Genomic DNA, 23,003 nt, shown 5'->3' with positions numbered 1-23,003 from the left:
CCCTCTAGGTTGCTTCTTGCGGAAATTCCAAACGTCTGGGGAATTAGCTCAAATGCTTTGCATGCGTGAGGTAGTGGGATCGATGCCTGCATTCTCCAAAAGCAAATTCTTTCATGGATCCAAGAAAACTCCAGTTCACACTTCATGCAGCCTTGTCTTACGACAACCTACTGTCATGTAAACAATGACAAGAAACTGTCATGTAACAATGACAAGAAACTCTCATGTAACACTGATGTCACAATGTCAGATGAAAAAGAAAGACATTACTTACTTTCAGAGGAGCAGCGTATCACACACTCTAACCAACTGAGCTAACCGGCCGCTGGCTACAGAGCACAATTGTTGAGATGCACCGAGCCCCTGCAAGTGCTGGAGCACAAACTAACAAGTCCACCAACAGCATAGCCTGACAAGACTGGACACTCTTGGTTGCTCCTTGTGGCAATTCCAAACAGCTGGGGAATTTGATCAATTGATATTGTGTTTGCTTAGCATGCTATAGTTAGTGGGATCGATTCCCGCAATCCCCAAAAACATTTTTTGTTGTGGATCCAAGAAAGCTCCAGTTCACACTTCATGCAGCCTTGTCTTACGACAACCTACTGTCATGTAACAATGACAAGCAACTTTCCTGTGACACTGATGTCAAAATGTCAGATGAAAAAGCAAGAAATGACTTACTTTCAGAGGAGCAGAGTAGCACACACCATTGAGGCCCACAAACAAAGCTGTGGATAGTTTCCTTGAAGCCAGAGCATGAAGATAGAACAAATACAAATGCCGAAACCAGGGATCGAACCAGGGACCTTTAGATCTTCAGTCTAACGCTCTCCCAACTGAGCTATTTCGGCATTTCACTAATTTTAATTCTGTGGCACCCTTGACAATTCACATGCATGTGACTCACAATTTTGACACTCAAAATGTACATCATAGCCAGTACGGGGATCGAACCCATGACCTTGGCATTATTAGCACCACACTCTAACCAACTGAGCTAACCGGCGATTTGCTATTTTGCTCAATTGTTGAAATGCACCGAGCCTCTGCAAGTGCTGGCACGTAAACAAACAAGTCCACCAACAGCATAGCCTGACAAGACTGGACCCTCTAGGTTGCTTCTTGCGGAAATTCCAAACGGCTGGGGAATTAGCTCAAATGCTTTGCATGCGTGAGGTAGTGGGATCGATGCCTGCATTCTCCAAAAGCAAATTCTTTCATGGATCCAAGAAAACTCCAGTTCACACTTCATGCAGCCTTGTCTTACGACAACCTACTGTCATGTAAACAATGACAAGAAACTTTCCTGTAACACTGATGTCAAAATGTCAGATGAAAAAGCAAGAAATTACTTACTTTCAGAGGAGCAGCGTAGCACACACCATTGAGGCCCACAAACAAAGCTGTGGATAGTTTCCTTGAAGCCAGAGCATGAAGAAAGAACAAATACAAAAGCCGAAAGAGGGACCTTTAGATCTTCAGTCTAACGCTCTCCCAACTGAGCTATTTCGGCAATTCACTAATTTTAATTCTGTGGCACCCTTGACAATTCACATGCATGTGACTCACAATTTTGACACTCAAAATGTACATCATAGCCAGTACGGGGATCGAACCCATGACCTTGGCGTTATTAGCACCACACTCTAACCAACTGAGCTAACCGGCCATTTGCTATTTTGCTCAATTGTTGAAATGCACCGAGCCTCTGCAAGTGCTGGCACGTAAACAAACAAGTCCACCAACAGCATAGCCTGACAAGACTGGACCCTCTAGGTTGCTTCTTGCGGAAATTCCAAACGGCTGGGGAATTATCTCAAATGCTTTGCATGCGTGAGGTAGTGGGATCGATGCCTGCATTCTCCAAAAGCAAATTCTTTCATGGATCCAAGAAAACTCCAGTTCACACTTCATGCAGCCTTGTCTTACGACAACCTACTGTCATGTAAACAATGACAAGAAACTTTCCTGTAACACTGATGTCAAAATGTCAGATGAAAAAGCAAGAAATTACTTACTTTCAGAGGAGCAGCGTAGCACACACCATTGAGGCCCACAAACAAAGCTGTGGATAGTTTCCTTGAAGCCAGAGCATGAAGAAAGAACAAATACAAAAGCCGAAAGAGGGACCTTTAGATCTTCAGTCTAACGCTCTCCCAACTGAGCTATTTCGGCAATTCACTAATTTTAATTCTGTGGCACCCTTGACAATTCACATGCATGTGACTCACAATTTTGACACTCAAAATGTACATCATAGCCAATATGGGGATCGAACCCATGACCTTGGCGTTATTAGCACCACACTCTAACCAACTCAGCTAACCGGCCATTTGCTATTTTGTTCAATTGTTGAAATGCACCGAGCCTCTGCAAGTGCTGGCACGTAAACAAACAAGTCCACCAACAGCATAGCCTGACAAGACTGGACCCTCTAGGTTGCTTCTTGCGGAAATTCCAAACGGCTGGGGAATTAGCTCAAATGCTTTGCATGCGTGAGGTAGTGGGATCGATGCCTGCATTCTCCAAAAGCAAATTCTTTCATGGATCCAAGAAAACTCCAGTTCACACTTCATGCAGCCTTGTCTTACGACAACCTACTGTCATGTAAACAATGACAAGAAACTTTCCTGTAACACTGATGTCAAAATGTCAGATGAAAAAGCAAGAAATTACTTACTTTCAGAGGAGCAGCGTAGCACACACCATTGAGGCCCACAAACAAAGCTGTGGATAGTTTCCTTGAAGCCAGAGCATGAAGTAAGAACAAATACAAATGCCGAAACAGGGACCTTTAGATCTTCAGTCTAACGCTCTCCCAACTGAGCTATTTCGGCAATTCACTAATTTTAATTCTGTGGCACCCTTGACAATTCACATGCATGTGACTCACAATTTTGACACTCAAAATGTACATCATAGCCAGTACGGGGATCGAACCCATGACCTTGGCATTATTAGCACCACACTCTAACCAACTCAGCTAACCGGCCATTTGCTATTTTGCTCAATTGTTGAAATGCACCGAGCCTCTGCAAGTGCTGGCACGTAAACAAACAAGTCCACCAACAGCATAGCCTGACAAGACTGGACCCTCTAGGTTGCTTCTTGCGGAAATTCCAAACGGCTGGGGAATTAGCTCAAATGCTTTGCATGCGTGAGGTAGTGGGATCGATGCCTGCATTCTCCAAAAGCAAATTCTTTCATGGATCCAAGAAAACTCCAGTTCACACTTCATGCAGCCTTGTCTTACGACAACCTACTGTCATGTAAACAATGACAAGAAACTTTCCTGTAACACTGATGTCAAAATGTCAGATGAAAAAGCAAGAAATTACTTACTTTCAGAGGAGCAGCGTAGCACACACCATTGAGGCCCACAAACAACGCTGTGGATAGTTTCCTTGAAGCCAGAGCATGAAGAAAGAACAAATACAAATGCCGAAACCCGGGACCTTTAGATCTTCAGTCTAACGCTCTCCCAACTGAGCTATTTCGGCAATTCACTAATTTTAATTCTGTGGCACCCTTGACAATTCACATGCATGTGACTCACAATTTTGACACTCAAAACGTACATCATAGCCAGTACGGGGATCGAACCCATGACCTTGGCGTTATTAGCACCACACTCTAACCAACTGAGCTAACCAGCCATTTGCTATTTTGCTCAATTGTGGCAATGCACCGAGCCTCTGCAAGTGCTGGCAAGTAAACAAACAAGTCCACCAACAGCATAGCCTGACGAGACTGGACCCTCTAGGTTGCTTCTTGCGGAAATTCCAAACGTCTGGGGAATTAGCTCAAATGCTTTGCATGCGTGAGGTAGTGGGATCGATGCCTGCATTCTCCAAAAGCAAATTCTTTCATGGATCCAAGAAAACTCCAGTTCACACTTCATGCAGCCTTGTCTTACGACAACCTACTGTCATGTAAACAATGACAAGAAACTGTCATGTAACAATGACAAGAAACTCTCATGTAACACTGATGTCACAATGTCAGATGAAAAAGAAAGACATTACTTACTTTCAGAGGAGCAGCGTATCACACACTCTAACCAACTGAGCTAACCGGCCGCTGGCTACAGAGCACAATTGTTGAGATGCACCGAGCCTCTGCAAGTGCTGGAGCACAAACTAACAAGTCCACCAACAGCATAGCCTGACAAGACTGGACACTCTTGGTTGCTCCTTGTGGCAATTCCAAACAGCTGGGGAATTTGATCAATTGGTATTGTGTTTGCTTAGCATGCTATAGTTAGTGGGATCGATTCCCGCAATCCCCAAAAACATTTATTGTTGTGGATCCAAGAAAGCTCCAGTTCACACTTCATGCAGTCTTGTCTTACGACAACCTACTGTCATGTAACAATGACAAGCAACTTTCCTGTAACACTGATGTCAAAATGTCAGATGAAAAAGCAAGAAATGACTTACTTTCAGAGGAGCAGAGTAGCACACACCATTGAGGACCACAAACAAAGCTGTGGATAGTTTCCTTGAAGCCAGAGCATGAAGATAGAAGAAATACAAATGCCGAAACCAGGGATCGAACCAGGGACCTTTAGATCTTCAGTCTAACGCTCTCCCAACTGAGCTATTTCGGCATTTCACTAATTTTAATTCTGTGGCACCCTTGACAATTCACATGCATGTGACTCACAATTTTGACACTCAAAATGTACATCATAGCCAGTACGGGGATCGAACCCATGACCTTGGCATTATTAGCACCACACTCTAACCAACTGAGCTAACCAGCCATTTGCTATTTTGCTCAATTGTGGCAATGCACCGAGCCTCTGCAAGTGCTGGCACGTAAACAAACAAGTCCACCAACAGCATAGCCTGACGAGACTGGACCCTCTAGGTTGCTTCTTGCGGAAATTCCAAACGGCTGGGGAATTAGCTCAAATGCTTTGCATGCGTGAGGTAGTGGGATCGATGCCTACATTCTCCAAAAGCAAATTCTTTCATGGATCCAAGAAAACTCCAGTTCACACTTCATGCAGCCTTGTCTTACGACAACCTACTGTCATGTAAACAATGACAAGAAACTTTCCTGTAACACTGATGTCAAAATGTGAGATGAAAAAGCAAGAAATTACCTACTTTCAGAGGAGCAGCGTAGCACACACCATTGAGGCCCACAAACAACGCTGTGGATAGTTTCCTTGAAGCCAGAGCATGAAGAAAGAACAAATACAAATGCCGAAACCCGGGACCTTTAGATCTTCAGTCTAACGCTCTCCCAACTGAGCTATTTCGGCAATTCACTAATTTTAATTCTGTGGCACCCTTGACAATTCACATGCATGTGACTCACAATTTTGACACTCAAAACGTACATCATAGCCAGTACGGGGATCGAACCCATGACCTTGGCGTTATTAGCACCACACTCTAACCAACTGAGCTAACCAGCCATTTGCTATTTTGCTCAATTGTGGCAATGCACCGAGCCTCTGCAAGTGCTGGCACGTAAACAAACAAGTCCACCAACAGCATAGCCTGACGAGACTGGACCCTCTAGGTTGCTTCTTGCGGAAATTCCAAACGTCTGGGGAATTAGCTCAAATGCTTTGCATGCGTGAGGTAGTGGGATCGATGCCTGCATTCTCCAAAAGCAAATTCTTTCATGGATCCAAGAAAACTCCAGTTCACACTTCATGCAGCCTTGTCTTACGACAACCTACTGTCATGTAAACAATGACAAGAAACTGTCATGTAACAATGACAAGAAACTCTCATGTAACACTGATGTCACAATGTCAGATGAAAAAGAAAGACATTACTTACTTTCAGAGGAGCAGCGTATCACACACTCTAACCAACTGAGCTAACCGGCCGCTGGCTACAGAGCACAATTGTTGAGATGCACCGAGCCTCTGCAAGTGCTGGAGCACAAACTAACAAGTCCACCAACAGCATAGCCTGACAAGACTGGACACTCTTGGTTGCTCCTTGTGGCAATTCCAAACAGCTGGGGAATTTGATCAATTGGTATTGTGTTTGCTTAGCATGCTATAGTTAGTGGGATCGATTCCCGCAATCCCCAAAAACATTTATTGTTGTGGATCCAAGAAAGCTCCAGTTCACACTTCATGCAGTCTTGTCTTACGACAACCTACTGTCATGTAACAATGACAAGCAACTTTCCTGTAACACTGATGTCAAAATGTCAGATGAAAAAGCAAGAAATGACTTACTTTCAGAGGAGCAGAGTAGCACACACCATTGAGGACCACAAACAAAGCTGTGGATAGTTTCCTTGAAGCCAGAGCATGAAGATAGAAGAAATACAAATGCCGAAACCAGGGATCGAACCAGGGACCTTTAGATCTTCAGTCTAACGCTCTCCCAACTGAGCTATTTCGGCATTTCACTAATTTTAATTCTGTGGCACCCTTGACAATTCACATGCATGTGACTCACAATTTTGACACTCAAAATGTACATCATAGCCAGTACGGGGATCGAACCCATGACCTTGGCATTATTAGCACCACACTCTAACCAACTGAGCTAACCAGCCATTTGCTATTTTGCTCAATTGTGGCAATGCACCGAGCCTCTGCAAGTGCTGGCACGTAAACAAACAAGTCCACCAACAGCATAGCCTGACGAGACTGGACCCTCTAGGTTGCTTCTTGCGGAAATTCCAAACGGCTGGGGAATTAGCTCAAATGCTTTGCATGCGTGAGGTAGTGGGATCGATGCCTGCATTCTCCAAAAGCAAATTCTTTCATGGATCCAAGAAAACTCCAGTTCACACTTCATGCAGCCTTGTCTTACGACAACCTACTGTCATGTAAACAATGACAAGAAACTTTCCTGTAACACTGATGTCAAAATGTCAGATGAAAAAGCAAGAAATTACCTACTTTCAGAGGAGCAGCGTAGCACACACCATTGAGGCCCACAAACAAAGCTGTGGATAGTTTCCTTGAAGCCAGAGCATGAAGAAAGAACAAATACAAATGCCGAAACCCGGGATCGAACCAGGGACCTTTAGATCTTCAGTCTAACGCCCTCCCAACTGAGCTATTTCGGCAATTCACTAATTTTAATTCTGTGGCACCCTTGACAATTCACATGCATGTGACTCACAATTTTGACACTCAAAATGTACATCATAGCCAGTACGGGGATCGAACCCATGACCCTGGCATTATTAGCACTACACTCTAACCAACTGAGCTAACCAGCCATTTGCTATTTTGCTCAATTGTGGCAATGCACCGAGCCTCTGCAAGTGCTGGCACGTAAACAAACAAGTCCACCAACAGCATAGCCTGACGAGACTGGACCCTCTAGGTTGCTTCTTGCGGAAATTCCAAACGTCTGGGGAATTAGCTCAAATGCTTTGCATGCGTGAGGTAGTGGGATCGATGCCTGCATTCTCCAAAAGCAAATTCTTTCATGGATCCAAGAAAACTCCAGTTCACACTTCATGCAGCCTTGTCTTACGACAACCTACTGTCATGTAAACAATGACAAGAAACTGTCATGTAACAATGACAAGTAACTCTCATGTAACACTGATGTCACAATGTCAGATGAAAAAGAAAGACATTACTTACTTTCAGAGGAGCAGCGCATCACACACTCTAACCAACTGAGCTAACCGGCCGCTGGCTACAGAGCACAAGTGTTGAGATGCACCGAGCCTCTGCAAGTGCTGGAGCACAAACTAACAAGTCCACCAACAGCATAGCCTGACAAGACTGGACACTCTTGGTTGCTCCTTGTGGCAATTCCAAACAGCTGGGGAATTTGATCAATTGGTATTGTGTTTGCTTAGCATGCTATAGTTAGTGGGATCGATTCCCACAATCCCCAAAAACATTTTTTGTTGTGGATCCAAGAAAGCTCCAGTTCACACTTCATGCAGCCTTGTCTTACGACAACCTACTGTCATGTAACAATGACAAGCAACTTTCCTGTAACACTGATGTCAAAATGTCAGATGAAAAAGCAAGAAATGACTTACTTTCAGAGGAGCAGAGTAGCACACACCATTGAGGCCCACAAACAAGGCTGTGGATAGTTTCCTTGAAGCCAGAGCATGAAGATAGAACAAATACAAATGCCGAAACCAGGGATCGAACCAGGGACCTTTAGATCTTCAGTCTAACGCTCTCACTCAAAATGTACATCATAGCCAGTACGGGGACAAACAAGTCCACCAACAGAACCCATGACCTTGGCGTTATTAGCACCACACTCTAACCAACTGAGCTAACCGGCCATTTGCTATTTTGCTCAATTGTTGAAATGCACCGAGCCTCTGCAAGTGCTGGCACGTAAACAAACAAGTCCACCAACAGCATAGCCTGACAAGACTGGACCCTCTAGGTTGCTTCTTGCGGAAATTCCAAACGGCTGGGGAATTAGCTCAAATGCTTTGCATGCGTGAGGTAGTGGGATCGATGCCTGCATTCTCCAAAAGCAAATTCTTTCATGGATCCAAGAAAACTCCAGTTCACACTTCATGCAGCCTTGTCTTACGACAACCTACTGTCATGTAAACAATGACAAGAAACTTTCCTGTAACACTGATGTCAAAATGTCAGATGAAAAAGCAAGAAATTACTTACTTTCAGAGGAGCAGCGTAGCACACACCATTGAGGCCCACAAACAAAGCTGTGGATAGTTTCCTTGAAGCCAGAGCATGAAGAAAGAACAAATACAAATGCCGAAACCCGGGATCGAACCAGGGACCTTTAGATCTTCAGTCTAACGCTCTCCCAACTGAGCTATTTCAGCAATTCATTTATTTTAATTCTGTGGCACCCTTGACAATTCACATGCATGTGACTCACAATTTTGACACTCAAAATGTACATCATAGCCACTACGGGGATCGAACCCATGACCTTGGCATTATTAGCACCACACTCTAACCAACTGAGCTAACCAGCCATTTGCTATTTTGCTCAATTGTGGCAATGCACCGAGCCTCTGCAAGTGCTGGCACGTAAACAAACAAGTCCACCAACAGCATAGCCTGACGAGACTGGACCCTCTAGGTTGCTTCTTGCGGAAATTCCAAACGTCTGGGGAATTAGCTCAAATGCTTTGCATGCGTGAGGTAGTGGGATCGATGCCTGCATTCTCCAAAAGCAAATTCTTTCATGGATCCAAGAAAACTCCAGTTCACACTTCATGCAGCCTTGTCTTACGACAACCTACTGTCATGTAAACAATGACAAGAAACTGTCATGTAACAATGACAAGAAACTCTCATGTAACACTGATGTCACAATGTCAGATGAAAAAGAAAGACATTACTTACTTTCAGAGGAGCAGCGTATCACACACTCTAACCAACTGAGCTAACCGGCCGCTGGCTACAGAGCACAATTGTTGAGATGCACCGAGCCCCTGCAAGTGCTGGAGCACAAACTAACAAGTCCACCAACAGCATAGCCTGACAAGACTGGACACTCTTGGTTGCTCCTTGTGGCAATTCCAAACAGCTGGGGAATTTGATCAATTGATATTGTGTTTGCTTAGCATGCTATAGTTAGTGGGATCGATTCCCGCAATCCCCAAAAACATTTTTTGTTGTGGATCCAAGAAAGCTCCAGTTCACACTTCATGCAGCCTTGTCTTACGACAACCTACTGTCATGTAACAATGACAAGCAACTTTCCTGTGACACTGATGTCAAAATGTCAGATGAAAAAGCAAGAAATGACTTACTTTCAGAGGAGCAGAGTAGCACACACCATTGAGGCCCACAAACAAAGCTGTGGATAGTTTCCTTGAAGCCAGAGCATGAAGATAGAAGAAATACAAATGCCGAAACCAGGGATCGAACCAGGGACCTTTAGATCTTCAGTCTAACGCTCTCCCAACTGAGCTATTTCGGCATTTCACTAATTTTAATTCTGTGGCACCCTTGACAATTCACATGCATGTGACTCACAATTTTGACATTCAAAATGCACATCATAGCCAGTACGGGGATCGAACCCATGACCTTGGCGTTATTAGCACCACACTCTAACCAACTGAGCTAACCGGCCATTTGCTATTTTGCTCAATTGTTGAAATGCACCGAGCCTCTGCAAGTGCTGGCACGTAAACAAACAAGTCCACCAACAGCATAGCCTGACAAGACTGGACCCTCTAGGTTGCTTCTTGCGGAAATTCCAAACGGCTGGGGAATTAGCTCAAATGCTTTGCATGCGTGAGGTAGTGGGATCGATGCCTGCATTCTCCAAAAGCAAATTCTTTCATGGATCCAAGAAAACTCCAGTTCACACTTCATGCAGCCTTGTCTTACGACAACCTACTGTCATGTAAACAATGACAAGAAACTTTCCTGTAACACTGATGTCAAAATGTCAGATGAAAAAGCAAGAAATTACTTACTTTCAGAGGAGCAGCGTAGCACACACCATTGAGGCCCACAAACAAAGCTGTGGATAGTTTCCTTGAAGCCAGAGCATGAAGAAAGAACAAATACAAATGCCGAAACCCGGGATCGAACCAGGGACGTTTAGATCTTCAGTCTAATGCTCTCCCAACTGAGCTATTTCGGCAATTCACTAATATCAATTCTGTGGCACCCTTGACAATTCACATGCATGTGACTCACAATTTTGACATTCAAAATGCACATCATAGCCAGTACGGGGATCGAACCCATGACCTTGGCGTTATTAGCACCACACTCTAACCAACTGAGCTAACCGGCCATTTGCTATTTTGCTCAATTGTTGAAATGCACCGAGCCTCTGCAAGTGCTGGCACGTAAACAAACAAGTCCACCAACAGCATAGCCTGACAAGACTGGACCCTCTAGGTTGCTTCTTGCGGAAATTCCAAACGGCTGGGGAATTAGCTCAAATGCTTTGCATGCGTGAGGTAGTGGGATCGATGCCTGCATTCTCCAAAAGCAAATTCTTTCATGGATCCAAGAAAACTCCAGTTCACACTTCATGCAGCCTTGTCTTACGACAACCTACTGTCATGTAAACAATGACAAGAAACTTTCCTGTAACACTGATGTCAAAATGTCAGATGAAAAAGCAAGAAATTACTTACTTTCAGAGGAGCAGCGTAGCACACACCATTGAGGCCCACAAACAAAGCTGTGGATAGTTTCCTTGAAGCCAGAGCATGAAGAAATAACAAATACAAATGCCGAAACCCGGGATCGAACCAGGGACGTTTAGATCTTCAGTCTAACGCTCTCCCAACTGAGCTATTTCGGCAATTCACTAATATCAATTCTGTGGCACCCTTGACAATTCACATGCATGTGACTCACAATTTTGACACTCAAAATGTACATCATAGCCAGTACGGGGATCGAACCCATGACCTTGGCATTATTAGCACCACACTCTAACCAACTGAGCTAACCAGCCATTTGCCATTTTGCTCAATTGTGGCAATGCACCGAGCCTCTGCAAGTGCTGGCACGTAAACAAACAAGTCCACCAACAGCATAGCCTGACGAGACTGGACCCTCTAGGTTGCTTCTTGCGGAAATTCCAAACGTCTGGGGAATTAGCTCAAATGCTTTGCATGCGTGAGGTAGTGGGATCGATGCCTGCATTCTCCAAAAGCAAATTCTTTCATGGATCCAAGAAAACTCCAGTTCACACTTCATGCAGCCTTGTCTTACGACAACCTACTGTCATATAAACAATGACAAGAAACTCTCATGTAACACTGATGTCACAATGTCAGATGAAAAAGAAAGACATTACTTACTTTCAGAGGAGCAGCGTATCACACACTCTAACCAACTGAGCTAACCGGCCGCTGGCTACAGAGCACAATTGTTGAGATGCACCGAGCCCCTGCAAGTGCTGGAGCACAAACTAACAAGTCCACCAACAGCATAGCCTGACAAGACTGGACACTCTTGGTTGCTCCTTGTGGCAATTCCAAACAGCTGGGGAATTTGATCAATTGATATTGTGTTTGCTTAGCATGCTATAGTTAGTGGGATCGATTCCCGCAATCCCCAAAAACATTTTTTGTTGTGGATCCAAGAAAGCTCCAGTTCACACTTCATGCAGCCTTGTCTTACGACAACCTACTGTCATGTAACAATGACAAGCAACTTTCCTGTGACACTGATGTCAAAATGTCAGATGAAAAAGCAAGAAATGACTTACTTTCAGAGGAGCAGAGTAGCACACACCATTGAGGCCCACAAACAAAGCTGTGGATAGTTTCCTTGAAGCCAGAGCATGAAGATAGAATAAATACAAATGCCGAAACCAGGGATCGAACAAGGGACCTTTAGATCTTCAGTCTAACGCTCTCCCAACTGAGCTATTTCGGCATTTCACTAATTTTAATTCTGTGGCACCCTTGACAATTCACATGCATGTGACTCACAATTTTGACACTCAAAATGTACATCATAGCCAGTACGGGGATCGAACCCATGACCTTGGCGTTATTAGCACCACACTCTAACCAACTGAGCTAACCGGCCATTTGCTATTTTGCTCAATTGTTGAAATGCACCGAGCCTCTGCAAGTGCTGGCACGTAAACAAACAAGTCCACCAACAGCATAGCCTGACAAGACTGGACCCTCTAGGTTGCTTCTTGCGGAAATTCCAAACGGCTGGGGAATTAGCTCAAATGCTTTGCATGCGTGAGGTAGTGGGATCGATGCCTGCATTCTCCAAAAGCAAATTCTTTCATGGATCCAAGAAAACTCCAGTTCACACTTCATGCAGCCTTGTCTTACGACAACCTACTGTCATGTAAACAATGACAAGAAACTTTCCTGTAACACTGATGTCAAAATGTCAGATGAAAAAGCAAGAAATTACTTACTTTCAGAGGAGCAGCGTAGCACACACCATTGAGGCCCACAAACAAAGCTGTGGATAGTTTCCTTGAAGCCAGAGCATGAAGAAAGAACAAATACAAATGCCGAAACCCGGGATCGAACCAGGGACGTTTAGATCTTCAGTCTAACGCTCTCCCAACTGAGCTATTTCGGCAATTCACTAATATCAATTCTGTGGCACCCTTGACAATTCACATGCATGTGACTCACAATTTTGACACTCAAAATGTACATCATAGCCAGTACGGGGATCGAACCCATGACCTTGGCATTATTAGCACCACACTCTAACCAACTGAGCTAACCAGCCATTTGCCATTTTGCTCAATTGTGGCAATGCACCGAGCCTCTGCAAGTGCTGGCACGTAAACAAACAAGTCCACCAACAGCATAGCCTGACGAGACTGGACCCTCTAGGTTGCTTCTTGCGGAAATTCCAAACGTCTGGGGAATTAGCTCAAATGCTTTGCATGCGTGAGGTAGTGGGATCGATGCCTGCATTCTCCAAAAGCAAATTCTTTCATGGATCCAAGAAAACTCCAGTTCACACTTCATGCAGCCTTGTCTTACGACAACCTACTGTCATATAAACAATGACAAGAAACTCTCATGTAACACTGATGTCACAATGTCAGATGAAAAAGAAAGACATTACTTACTTTCAGAGGAGCAGCGCATCACACACTCTAACCAACTGAGCTAACCGGCCGCTGGCTACAGAGCACAAGTGTTGAGATGCACCGAGCCTCTGCAAGTGCTGGAGCACAAACTAACAAGTCCACCAACAGCATAGCCTGACAAGACTGGACACTCTTGGTTGCTCCTTGTGGCAATTCCAAACAGCTGGGGAATTTGATCAATTGGTATTGTGTTTGCTTAGCATGCTATAGTTAGTGGGATCGATTCCCACAATCCCCAAAAACATTTTTTGTTGTGGATCCAAGAAAGCTCCAGTTCACACTTCATGCAGCCTTGTCTTACGACAACCTACTGTCATGTAACAATGACAAGCAACTTTCCTGTAACACTGATGTCAAAATGTCAGATGAAAAAGCAAGAAATGACTTACTTTCAGAGGAGCAGAGTAGCACACACCATTGAGGCCCACAAACAAGGCTGTGGATAGTTTCCTTGAAGCCAGAGCATGAAGATAGAACAAATACAAATGCCGAAACCAGGGATCGAACCAGGGACCTTTAGATCTTCAGTCTAACGCTCTCACTCAAAATGTACATCATAGCCAGTACGGGGACAAACAAGTCCACCAACAGAACCCATGACCTTGGCGTTATTAGCACCACACTCTAACCAACTGAGCTAACCGGCCATTTGCTATTTTGCTCAATTGTTGAAATGCACCGAGCCTCTGCAAGTGCTGGCACGTAAACAAACAAGTCCACCAACAGCATAGCCTGACAAGACTGGACCCTCTAGGTTGCTTCTTGCGGAAATTCCAAACGGCTGGGGAATTAGCTCAAATGCTTTGCATGCGTGAGGTAGTGGGATCGATGCCTGCATTCTCCAAAAGCAAATTCTTTCATGGATCCAAGAAAACTCCAGTTCACACTTCATGCAGCCTTGTCTTACGACAACCTACTGTCATGTAAACAATGACAAGAAACTTTCCTGTAACACTGATGTCAAAATGTCAGATGAAAAAGCAAGAAATTACTTACTTTCAGAGGAGCAGCGTAGCACACACCATTGAGGCCCACAAACAAAGCTGTGGATAGTTTCCTTGAAGCCAGAGCATGAAGAAAGAACAAATACAAATGCCGAAACCCGGGATCGAACCAGGGACCTTTAGATCTTCAGTCTAACGCTCTCCCAACTGAGCTATTTCAGCAATTCATTTATTTTAATTCTGTGGCACCCTTGACAATTCACATGCATGTGACTCACAATTTTGACACTCAAAATGTACATCATAGCCACTACGGGGATCGAACCCATGACCTTGGCATTATTAGCACCACACTCTAACCAACTGAGCTAACCAGCCATTTGCTATTTTGCTCAATTGTGGCAATGCACCGAGCCTCTGCAAGTGCTGGCACGTAAACAAACAAGTCCACCAACAGCATAGCCTGACGAGACTGGACCCTCTAGGTTGCTTCTTGCGGAAATTCCAAACGTCTGGGGAATTAGCTCAAATGCTTTGCATGCGTGAGGTAGTGGGATCGATGCCTGCATTCTCCAAAAGCAAATTCTTTCATGGATCCAAGAAAACTCCAGTTCACACTTCATGCAGCCTTGTCTTACGACAACCTACTGTCATGTAAACAATGACAAGAAACTGTCATGTAACAATGACAAGAAACTCTCATGTAACACTGATGTCACAATGTCAGATGAAAAAGAAAGACATTACTTACTTTCAGAGGAGCAGCGTATCACACACTCTAACCAACTGAGCTAACCGGCCGCTGGCTACAGAGCACAATTGTTGAGATGCACCGAGCCCCTGCAAGTGCTGGAGCACAAACTAACAAGTCCACCAACAGCATAGCCTGACAAGACTGGACACTCTTGGTTGCTCCTTGTGGCAATTCCAAACAGCTGGGGAATTTGATCAATTGATATTGTGTTTGCTTAGCATGCTATAGTTAGTGGGATCGATTCCCGCAATCCCCAAAAACATTTTTTGTTGTGGATCCAAGAAAGCTCCAGTTCACACTTCATGCAGCCTTGTCTTACGACAACCTACTGTCATGTAACAATGACAAGCAACTTTCCTGTGACACTGATGTCAAAATGTCAGATGAAAAAGCAAGAAATGACTTACTTTCAGAGGAGCAGAGTAGCACACACCATTGAGGCCCACAAACAAAGCTGTGGATAGTTTCCTTGAAGCCAGAGCATGAAGATAGAAGAAATACAAATGCCGAAACCAGGGATCGAACCAGGGACCTTTAGATCTTCAGTCTAACGCTCTCCCAACTGAGCTATTTCGGCATTTCACTAATTTTAATTCTGTGGCACCCTTGACAATTCACATGCATGTGACTCACAATTTTGACATTCAAAATGCACATCATAGCCAGTACGGGGATCGAACCCATGACCTTGGCGTTATTAGCACCACACTCTAACCAACTGAGCTAACCGGCCATTTGCTATTTTGCTCAATTGTTGAAATGCACCGAGCCTCTGCAAGTGCTGGCACGTAAACAAACAAGTCCACCAACAGCATAGCCTGACAAGACTGGACCCTCTAGGTTGCTTCTTGCGGAAATTCCAAACGGCTGGGGAATTAGCTCAAATGCTTTGCATGCGTGAGGTAGTGGGATCGATGCCTGCATTCTCCAAAAGCAAATTCTTTCATGGATCCAAGAAAACTCCAGTTCACACTTCATGCAGCCTTGTCTTACGACAACCTACTGTCATGTAAACAATGACAAGAAACTTTCCTGTAACACTGATGTCAAAATGTCAGATGAAAAAGCAAGAAATTACTTACTTTCAGAGGAGCAGCGTAGCACACACCATTGAGGCCCACAAACAAAGCTGTGGATAGTTTCCTTGAAGCCAGAGCATGAAGAAAGAACAAATACAAATGCCGAAACCCGGGATCGAACCAGGGACGTTTAGATCTTCAGTCTAATGCTCTCCCAACTGAGCTATTTCGGCAATTCACTAATATCAATTCTGTGGCACCCTTGACAATTCACATGCATGTGACTCACAATTTTGACATTCAAAATGCACATCATAGCCAGTACGGGGATCGAACCCATGACCTTGGCGTTATTAGCACCACACTCTAACCAACTGAGCTAACCGGCCATTTGCTATTTTGCTCAATTGTTGAAATGCACCGAGCCTCTGCAAGTGCTGGCACGTAAACAAACAAGTCCACCAACAGCATAGCCTGACAAGACTGGACCCTCTAGGTTGCTTCTTGCGGAAATTCCAAACGGCTGGGGAATTAGCTCAAATGCTTTGCATGCGTGAGGTAGTGGGATCGATGCCTGCATTCTCCAAAAGCAAATTCTTTCATGGATCCAAGAAAACTCCAGTTCACACTTCATGCAGCCTTGTCTTACGACAACCTACTGTCATGTAAACAATGACAAGAAACTTTCCTGTAACACTGATGTCAAAATGTCAGATGAAAAAGCAAGAAATTACTTACTTTCAGAGGAGCAGCGTAGCACACACCATTGAGGCCCACAAACAAAGCTGTGGATAGTTTCCTTGAAGCCAGAGCATGAAGAAATAACAAATACAAATGCCGAAACCCGGGATCGAACCAGGGACGTTTAGATCTTCAGTCTAACGCTCTCCCAACTGAGCTATTTCGGCAATTCACTAATATCAATTCTGTGGCACCCTTGACAATTCACATGCATGTGACTCACAATTTTGACACTCAAAATGTACATCATAGCCAGTACGGGGATCGAACCCATGACCTTGGCATTATTAGCACCACACTCTAACCAACTGAGCTAACCAGCCATTTGCCATTTTGCTCAATTGTGGCAATGCACCGAGCCTCTGCAAGTGCTGGCACGTAAACAAACAAGTCCACCAACAGCATAGCCTGACGAGACTGGACCCTCTAGGTTGCTTCTTGCGGAAATTCCAAACGTCTGGGGAATTAGCTCAAATGCTTTGCATGCGTGAGGTAGTGGGATCGATGCCTGCATTCTCCAAAAGCAAATTCTTTCATGGATCCAAGAAAACTCCAGTTCACACTTCATGCAGCCTTGTCTTACGACAACCTACTGTCATATAAACAATGACAAGAAACTCTCATGTAACACTGATGTCACAATGTCAGATGAAAAAGAAAGACATTACTTACTTTCAGAGGAGCAGCGTATCACACACTCTAACCAACTGAGCTAACCGGCCGCTGGCTACAGAGCACAATTGTTGAGATGCACCGAGCCCCTGCAAGTGCTGGAGCACAAACTAACAAGTCCACCAACAGCATAGCCTGACAAGACTGGACACTCTTGGTTGCTCCTTGTGGCAATTCCAAACAGCTGGGGAATTTGATCAATTGATATTGTGTTTGCTTAGCATGCTATAGTTAGTGGGATCGATTCCCGCAATCCCCAAAAACATTTTTTGTTGTGGATCCAAGAAAGCTCCAGTTCACACTTCATGCAGCCTTGTCTTACGACAACCTACTGTCATGTAACAATGACAAGCAACTTTCCTGTGACACTGATGTCAAAATGTCAGATGAAAAAGCAAGAAATGACTTACTTTCAGAGGAGCAGAGTAGCACACACCATTGAGGCCCACAAACAAAGCTGTGGATAGTTTCCTTGAAGCCAGAGCATGAAGATAGAATAAATACAAATGCCGAAACCAGGGATCGAACAAGGGACCTTTAGATCTTCAGTCTAACGCTCTCCCAACTGAGCTATTTCGGCATTTCACTAATTTTAATTCTGTGGCACCCTTGACAATTCACATGCATGTGACTCACAATTTTGACACTCAAAATGTACATCATAGCCAGTACGGGGATCGAACCCATGACCTTGGCGTTATTAGCACCACACTCTAACCAACTGAGCTAACCGGCCATTTGCTATTTTGCTCAATTGTTGAAATGCACCGAGCCTCTGCAAGTGCTGGCACGTAAACAAACAAGTCCACCAACAGCATAGCCTGACAAGACTGGACCCTCTAGGTTGCTTCTTGCGGAAATTCCAAACGGCTGGGGAATTAGCTCAAATGCTTTGCATGCGTGAGGTAGTGGGATCGATGCCTGCATTCTCCAAAAGCAAATTCTTTCATGGATCCAAGAAAACTCCAGTTCACACTTCATGCAGCCTTGTCTTACGACAACCTACTGTCATGTAAACAATGACAAGAAACTTTCCTGTAACACTGATGTCAAAATGTCAGATGAAAAAGCAAGAAATTACTTACTTTCAGAGGAGCAGCGTAGCACACACCATTGAGGCCCACAAACAAAGCTGTGGATAGTTTCCTTGAAGCCAGAGCATGAAGAAAGAACAAATACAAATGCCGAAACCCGGGATCGAACCAGGGACGTTTAGATCTTCAGTCTAACGCTCTCCCAACTGAGCTATTTCGGCAATTCACTAATATCAATTCTGTGGCACCCTTGACAATTCACATGCATGTGACTCACAATTTTGACACTCAAAATGTACATCATAGCCAGTACGGGGATCGAACCCATGACCTTGGCATTATTAGCACCACACTCTAACCAACTGAGCTAACCAGCCATTTGCCATTTTGCTCAATTGTGGCAATGCACCGAGCCTCTGCAAGTGCTGGCACGTAAACAAACAAGTCCACCAACAGCATAGCCTGACGAGACTGGACCCTCTAGGTTGCTTCTTGCGGAAATTCCAAACGTCTGGGGAATTAGCTCAAATGCTTTGCATGCGTGAGGTAGTGGGATCGATGCCTGCATTCTCCAAAAGCAAATTCTTTCATGGATCCAAGAAAACTCCAGTTCACACTTCATGCAGCCTTGTCTTACGACAACCTACTGTCATATAAACAATGACAAGAAACTCTCATGTAACACTGATGTCACAATGTCAGATGAAAAAGAAAGACATTACTTACTTTCAGAGGAGCAGCGTATCACACACTCTAACCAACTGAGCTAACCGGCCGCTGGCTACAGAGCACTATTGTTGAGATGCACCGAGCCTCTGTAAGTGCTGGAGCACAAACTAACAAGTCCACCAACAGCATAGCCTGACAAGACTGGACACTCTTGGTTGCTCCTTGTGGCAATTCCAAACAGCTGGGGAATTTGATCAATTGGTATTGTGTTTGCTTAGCATGCTATAGTTAGTGGGATCGATTCCCGCAATCCCCAAAAACAATTTTTGTTGTGGATCCAAGAAAGCTCCAGTTCACACTTCATGCAGCCTTGTCTTACGACAACCTACTCTCATGTAACAATGACAAGCAACTTTCCTGTAACACTGATGTCAAAATGTCAGATGAAAAAGCAAGAAATCACTTACTTTCAGAGGAGCAGCGTAGCACACACCATTGAGGCCCACAAACAAAGCTGTGGATAGTTTCCTTGAAGCCAGAGCATGAAGATAGAACAAATACAAATGCCGAAACCAGGGATCGAACCAGGGACCTTTAGATCTTCAGTCTAACGCTCTCCCAACTGAGCTATTTCGGCAATTCACTAATTTTAATTCTGTGGCACCCTTGACAATTCACATGCATGTGACTCACAATTTTGACACTCAAAATGTACATCATAGCCAGTACGGGGATCGAACCCATGACCTTGGCGTTATTAGCACCACACTCTAACCAACTGAGCTAACCAGCCATTTGCCATTTTGCTCAATTGTGGCAATGCACCGAGCCTCTGCAAGTGCTGGCACGTAAACAAACAAGTCCACCAACAGCATAGCCTGACGAGACTGGACCCTCTAGGTTGCTTCTTGCGGAAATTCCAAACGGCTGGGGAATTAGCTCAAATGCTTTGCATGCGTGTGGTAGTGGGATCGATGCCTGCATTCTCCAAAAGCAAATTCTTTCATGGATCCAAGAAAACTCCAGTTCACACTTCATGCAGCCTTGTCTTACGACAACCTACTGTCATGTAAACAATGACAAGAAACTGTCATGTAACAATGACAAGAAACTCTCATGTAACACTGATGTCACAATGTCAGATGAAAAAGAAAGACATTACTTACTTTCAGAGGAGCAGCGTATCACACACTCTAACCAACTGAGCTAACCGGCCGCTGGCTACAGAGCACAATTGTTGAGATGCACCGAGCCTCTGTAAGTGCTGGAGCACAAACTAACAAGTCCACCAACAGCATAGCCTGACAAGACTGGACACTCTTGGTTGCTCCTTGTGGCAATTCCAAACAGCTGGGGAATTTGATCAATTGGTATTGTGTTTGCTTAGCATGCGTGGGATCGATTCCCGCAATCCCCAAAAACATTTTTTTTTGTGGATCCAAGAAAGCCCCACTTCACACTTCATGCAGCCTTGTCTTACGACAACCTACTGTCATGTAACAATGACAAGCAACTTTCCTGTAACACTGATGTCAAAATGTCAGATGAAAAAGCAAGAAATTACTTACTTTCAGAGGAGCAGCGTAGCACACACCATTGAGGCCCACAAACAAAGCTGTGGATAGTTTCCTTGAAGCCAGAGCATGAAGAAAGAACAAATACAAATGCCGAACCAGGGACCTTTAGATCTTCAGTCTAACGCTCTCCCAACTGAGCTATTTCGGCATTTCACTAATTTTAATTCTGTGGCACCCTTGACAATTCACATGCATGTGACTCAGAATTTTGACACTCAAAATGCACATCATAGCCAGTACGGGGATCGAACCCATGACCTTGGCGTTATTAGCACCACACTCTAACCAACTGAGCTAACCGGCCATTTGCTATTTTGCTCAATTGTTGAAATGCACCGAGCCTCTGCAAGTGCTGGCACGTAAACAAACAAGTCCACCAACAGCATAGCCTGACGAGACTGGACCCTCTAGGTTGCTTCTTGCGGAAATTCCAAACGGCTGGGGAATTAGCTCAAATGCTTTGCATGCGTGAGGTAGTGGGATCGATGCCTGCATTCTCCAAAAGCAAATTCTTTCATGGATCCAAGAAAACTCCAGTTCACACTTCATGCAGCCTTGTCTTACGACAACCTACTGTCATGTAAACAATGACAAGAAACTTTCCTGTAACACTGATGTCAAAATGTCAGATGAAAAAGCAAGAAATTTCTTACTTTCAGAGGAGCAGAGTAGCACACACCATTGAGGCCCACAAACAAAGCTGTGGATAGTTTCCTTGAAGCCAGAGCATGAAGAAAGAACAAATACAAATGCCGAAACCCGGGATCGAACCAGGGACCTTTAGATCTTCAGTCTAACGCTCTCCCAACTGAGCTATTTCGGCAATTCACTAATTTTAATTCTGTGGCACCCTTGACAATTCACATGCATGTGACTCACAATTTTGACACTCAAAATGTACATCATAGCCAGTACGGGGATCGAACCCATGACCTTGGCGTTATTAGCACCACACTCTAACCAACTGAGCTAACCAGCCATTTGCCATTTTGCTCAATTGTGGCAATGCACCGAGCCTCTGCAAGTGCTGGCACGTAAACAAACAAGTCCACCAACAGCATAGCCTGACGAGACTGGACCCTCTAGGTTGCTTCTTGCGGAAATTCCAAACGTCTGGGGAATTAGCTCAAATGCTTTGCATGCGTGAGGTAGTGGGATCGATGCCTGCATTCTCCAAAAGCAAATTCTTTCATGGATCCAAGAAAACTCCAGTTCACACTTCATGCAGCCTTGTCTTACGACAACCTACTGTCATGTAAACAATGACAAGAAACTGTCATGTAACAATGACAAGAAACTCTCATGTAACACTGATGTCACAATGTCAGATGAAAAAGAAAGACATTACTTACTTTCAGAGGAGCAGCGTATCACACACTCTAACCAACTGAGCTAACCGGCCGCTGGCTACAGAGCACAATTGTTGAGATGCACCGAGCCTCTGTAAGTGCTGGAGCACAAACTGGGGATTTGATCAATTGGTATTGTGTTTGCTTAGCATGCTATAGTTAGTGGGATCGATTCCCGCAATCCCCAAAAACAATTTTTGTTGTGGATCCAAGAAAGCTCCAGTTCACACTTCATGCAGCCTTGTCTTACGACAACCTACTGTCATGTAACAATGACAAGCAACTTTCCTGTAACACTGATGTCAAAATGTCAGATGAAAAAGCAAGAAATCACTTACTTTCAGAGGAGCAGCGTAGCACACACCATTGAGGCCCACAAACAAAGCTGTGGATAGTTTCCTTGAAGCCAGAGCATGAAGATAGAACAAATACAAATGCCGAAACCAGGGATCGAACCAGGGACCTTTAGATTTTCAGTCTAACGCTCTCCCAACTGAGCGATTTCGGCATTTCACTAATTTTAATTCTGTGGCACCCTTGACAATTCACATGCATGTGACTCACAATTTTGACACTGAAAATGTACATCATAGCCAGTACGGGGATCGAACCCATGACCTTGGCGTTATTAGCACCACACTCTAACCAACTGAGCTAACCTGCCATTTGCTATTTTGCTCAATTGTTGAAATGCACCGAGCGTCTGCAAGTGCTGGCACGTAAA

At 44.4% G+C, this 23,003-nt stretch overlaps 35 non-coding genes across 35 annotated transcripts; all 35 read right to left on the bottom strand.

Annotated features, from left to right (window-relative positions):
- Positions 1-781: 781 nt before the first annotated feature.
- Positions 782-854, bottom strand: trnaf-gaa. Its single transcript has one exon. It is a non-coding gene; the product is annotated as a tRNA-Phe (tRNA).
- A 744-nt stretch (positions 855-1,598) lies between these two features.
- trnai-aau lies at positions 1,599-1,672 on the bottom strand. Its single transcript has one exon. It is a non-coding gene; the product is annotated as a tRNA-Ile (tRNA).
- A 1,913-nt stretch (positions 1,673-3,585) lies between these two features.
- On the bottom strand, positions 3,586-3,659 carry trnai-aau. Its single transcript has one exon. It is a non-coding gene; the product is annotated as a tRNA-Ile (tRNA).
- Positions 3,660-4,539: 880 nt separating this feature from the next.
- Positions 4,540-4,612, bottom strand: trnaf-gaa. The gene has a single exon. It is a non-coding gene; the product is annotated as a tRNA-Phe (tRNA).
- Positions 4,613-4,694: 82 nt separating this feature from the next.
- On the bottom strand, positions 4,695-4,768 carry trnai-aau. Its single transcript has one exon. It is a non-coding gene; the product is annotated as a tRNA-Ile (tRNA).
- A 589-nt stretch (positions 4,769-5,357) lies between these two features.
- Positions 5,358-5,431, bottom strand: trnai-aau. The gene has a single exon. It is a non-coding gene; the product is annotated as a tRNA-Ile (tRNA).
- An 880-nt stretch (positions 5,432-6,311) lies between these two features.
- On the bottom strand, positions 6,312-6,384 carry trnaf-gaa. The gene has a single exon. It is a non-coding gene; the product is annotated as a tRNA-Phe (tRNA).
- An 82-nt stretch (positions 6,385-6,466) lies between these two features.
- Positions 6,467-6,540, bottom strand: trnai-aau. The gene has a single exon. It is a non-coding gene; the product is annotated as a tRNA-Ile (tRNA).
- Positions 6,541-6,986: 446 nt separating this feature from the next.
- On the bottom strand, positions 6,987-7,059 carry trnaf-gaa. The gene has a single exon. It is a non-coding gene; the product is annotated as a tRNA-Phe (tRNA).
- A 1,643-nt stretch (positions 7,060-8,702) lies between these two features.
- trnaf-gaa lies at positions 8,703-8,775 on the bottom strand. The gene has a single exon. It is a non-coding gene; the product is annotated as a tRNA-Phe (tRNA).
- A 1,036-nt stretch (positions 8,776-9,811) lies between these two features.
- On the bottom strand, positions 9,812-9,884 carry trnaf-gaa. The gene has a single exon. It is a non-coding gene; the product is annotated as a tRNA-Phe (tRNA).
- An 82-nt stretch (positions 9,885-9,966) lies between these two features.
- trnai-aau lies at positions 9,967-10,040 on the bottom strand. The gene has a single exon. It is a non-coding gene; the product is annotated as a tRNA-Ile (tRNA).
- Positions 10,041-10,486: 446 nt separating this feature from the next.
- trnaf-gaa lies at positions 10,487-10,559 on the bottom strand. Its single transcript has one exon. It is a non-coding gene; the product is annotated as a tRNA-Phe (tRNA).
- An 82-nt stretch (positions 10,560-10,641) lies between these two features.
- Positions 10,642-10,715, bottom strand: trnai-aau. The gene has a single exon. It is a non-coding gene; the product is annotated as a tRNA-Ile (tRNA).
- A 446-nt stretch (positions 10,716-11,161) lies between these two features.
- Positions 11,162-11,234, bottom strand: trnaf-gaa. The gene has a single exon. It is a non-coding gene; the product is annotated as a tRNA-Phe (tRNA).
- Positions 11,235-11,316: 82 nt separating this feature from the next.
- trnai-aau lies at positions 11,317-11,390 on the bottom strand. Its single transcript has one exon. It is a non-coding gene; the product is annotated as a tRNA-Ile (tRNA).
- A 1,011-nt stretch (positions 11,391-12,401) lies between these two features.
- On the bottom strand, positions 12,402-12,475 carry trnai-aau. The gene has a single exon. It is a non-coding gene; the product is annotated as a tRNA-Ile (tRNA).
- A 446-nt stretch (positions 12,476-12,921) lies between these two features.
- trnaf-gaa lies at positions 12,922-12,994 on the bottom strand. The gene has a single exon. It is a non-coding gene; the product is annotated as a tRNA-Phe (tRNA).
- Positions 12,995-13,076: 82 nt separating this feature from the next.
- trnai-aau lies at positions 13,077-13,150 on the bottom strand. Its single transcript has one exon. It is a non-coding gene; the product is annotated as a tRNA-Ile (tRNA).
- Positions 13,151-14,613: 1,463 nt separating this feature from the next.
- trnaf-gaa lies at positions 14,614-14,686 on the bottom strand. The gene has a single exon. It is a non-coding gene; the product is annotated as a tRNA-Phe (tRNA).
- Positions 14,687-15,722: 1,036 nt separating this feature from the next.
- Positions 15,723-15,795, bottom strand: trnaf-gaa. The gene has a single exon. It is a non-coding gene; the product is annotated as a tRNA-Phe (tRNA).
- An 82-nt stretch (positions 15,796-15,877) lies between these two features.
- On the bottom strand, positions 15,878-15,951 carry trnai-aau. Its single transcript has one exon. It is a non-coding gene; the product is annotated as a tRNA-Ile (tRNA).
- Positions 15,952-16,397: 446 nt separating this feature from the next.
- Positions 16,398-16,470, bottom strand: trnaf-gaa. Its single transcript has one exon. It is a non-coding gene; the product is annotated as a tRNA-Phe (tRNA).
- An 82-nt stretch (positions 16,471-16,552) lies between these two features.
- Positions 16,553-16,626, bottom strand: trnai-aau. The gene has a single exon. It is a non-coding gene; the product is annotated as a tRNA-Ile (tRNA).
- A 446-nt stretch (positions 16,627-17,072) lies between these two features.
- trnaf-gaa lies at positions 17,073-17,145 on the bottom strand. Its single transcript has one exon. It is a non-coding gene; the product is annotated as a tRNA-Phe (tRNA).
- Positions 17,146-17,227: 82 nt separating this feature from the next.
- Positions 17,228-17,301, bottom strand: trnai-aau. The gene has a single exon. It is a non-coding gene; the product is annotated as a tRNA-Ile (tRNA).
- Positions 17,302-18,312: 1,011 nt separating this feature from the next.
- Positions 18,313-18,386, bottom strand: trnai-aau. Its single transcript has one exon. It is a non-coding gene; the product is annotated as a tRNA-Ile (tRNA).
- Positions 18,387-18,832: 446 nt separating this feature from the next.
- Positions 18,833-18,905, bottom strand: trnaf-gaa. The gene has a single exon. It is a non-coding gene; the product is annotated as a tRNA-Phe (tRNA).
- Positions 18,906-18,987: 82 nt separating this feature from the next.
- Positions 18,988-19,061, bottom strand: trnai-aau. The gene has a single exon. It is a non-coding gene; the product is annotated as a tRNA-Ile (tRNA).
- An 856-nt stretch (positions 19,062-19,917) lies between these two features.
- Positions 19,918-19,990, bottom strand: trnaf-gaa. The gene has a single exon. It is a non-coding gene; the product is annotated as a tRNA-Phe (tRNA).
- Positions 19,991-20,072: 82 nt separating this feature from the next.
- On the bottom strand, positions 20,073-20,146 carry trnai-aau. Its single transcript has one exon. It is a non-coding gene; the product is annotated as a tRNA-Ile (tRNA).
- A 1,014-nt stretch (positions 20,147-21,160) lies between these two features.
- On the bottom strand, positions 21,161-21,234 carry trnai-aau. Its single transcript has one exon. It is a non-coding gene; the product is annotated as a tRNA-Ile (tRNA).
- A 446-nt stretch (positions 21,235-21,680) lies between these two features.
- Positions 21,681-21,753, bottom strand: trnaf-gaa. The gene has a single exon. It is a non-coding gene; the product is annotated as a tRNA-Phe (tRNA).
- Positions 21,754-21,835: 82 nt separating this feature from the next.
- trnai-aau lies at positions 21,836-21,909 on the bottom strand. Its single transcript has one exon. It is a non-coding gene; the product is annotated as a tRNA-Ile (tRNA).
- An 805-nt stretch (positions 21,910-22,714) lies between these two features.
- trnaf-gaa lies at positions 22,715-22,787 on the bottom strand. The gene has a single exon. It is a non-coding gene; the product is annotated as a tRNA-Phe (tRNA).
- Between the last annotated feature and the right edge of the window lie 216 nt (positions 22,788-23,003).

Source organism: Oncorhynchus mykiss, unplaced genomic scaffold (genome assembly GCF_013265735.2).
Source record: "Oncorhynchus mykiss isolate Arlee unplaced genomic scaffold, USDA_OmykA_1.1 un_scaffold_234, whole genome shotgun sequence".
Taxonomy (NCBI): Eukaryota; Metazoa; Chordata; class Actinopteri; order Salmoniformes; family Salmonidae; genus Oncorhynchus; species Oncorhynchus mykiss.
This window is presented reverse-complemented; position numbering and strand designations above follow the sequence as displayed.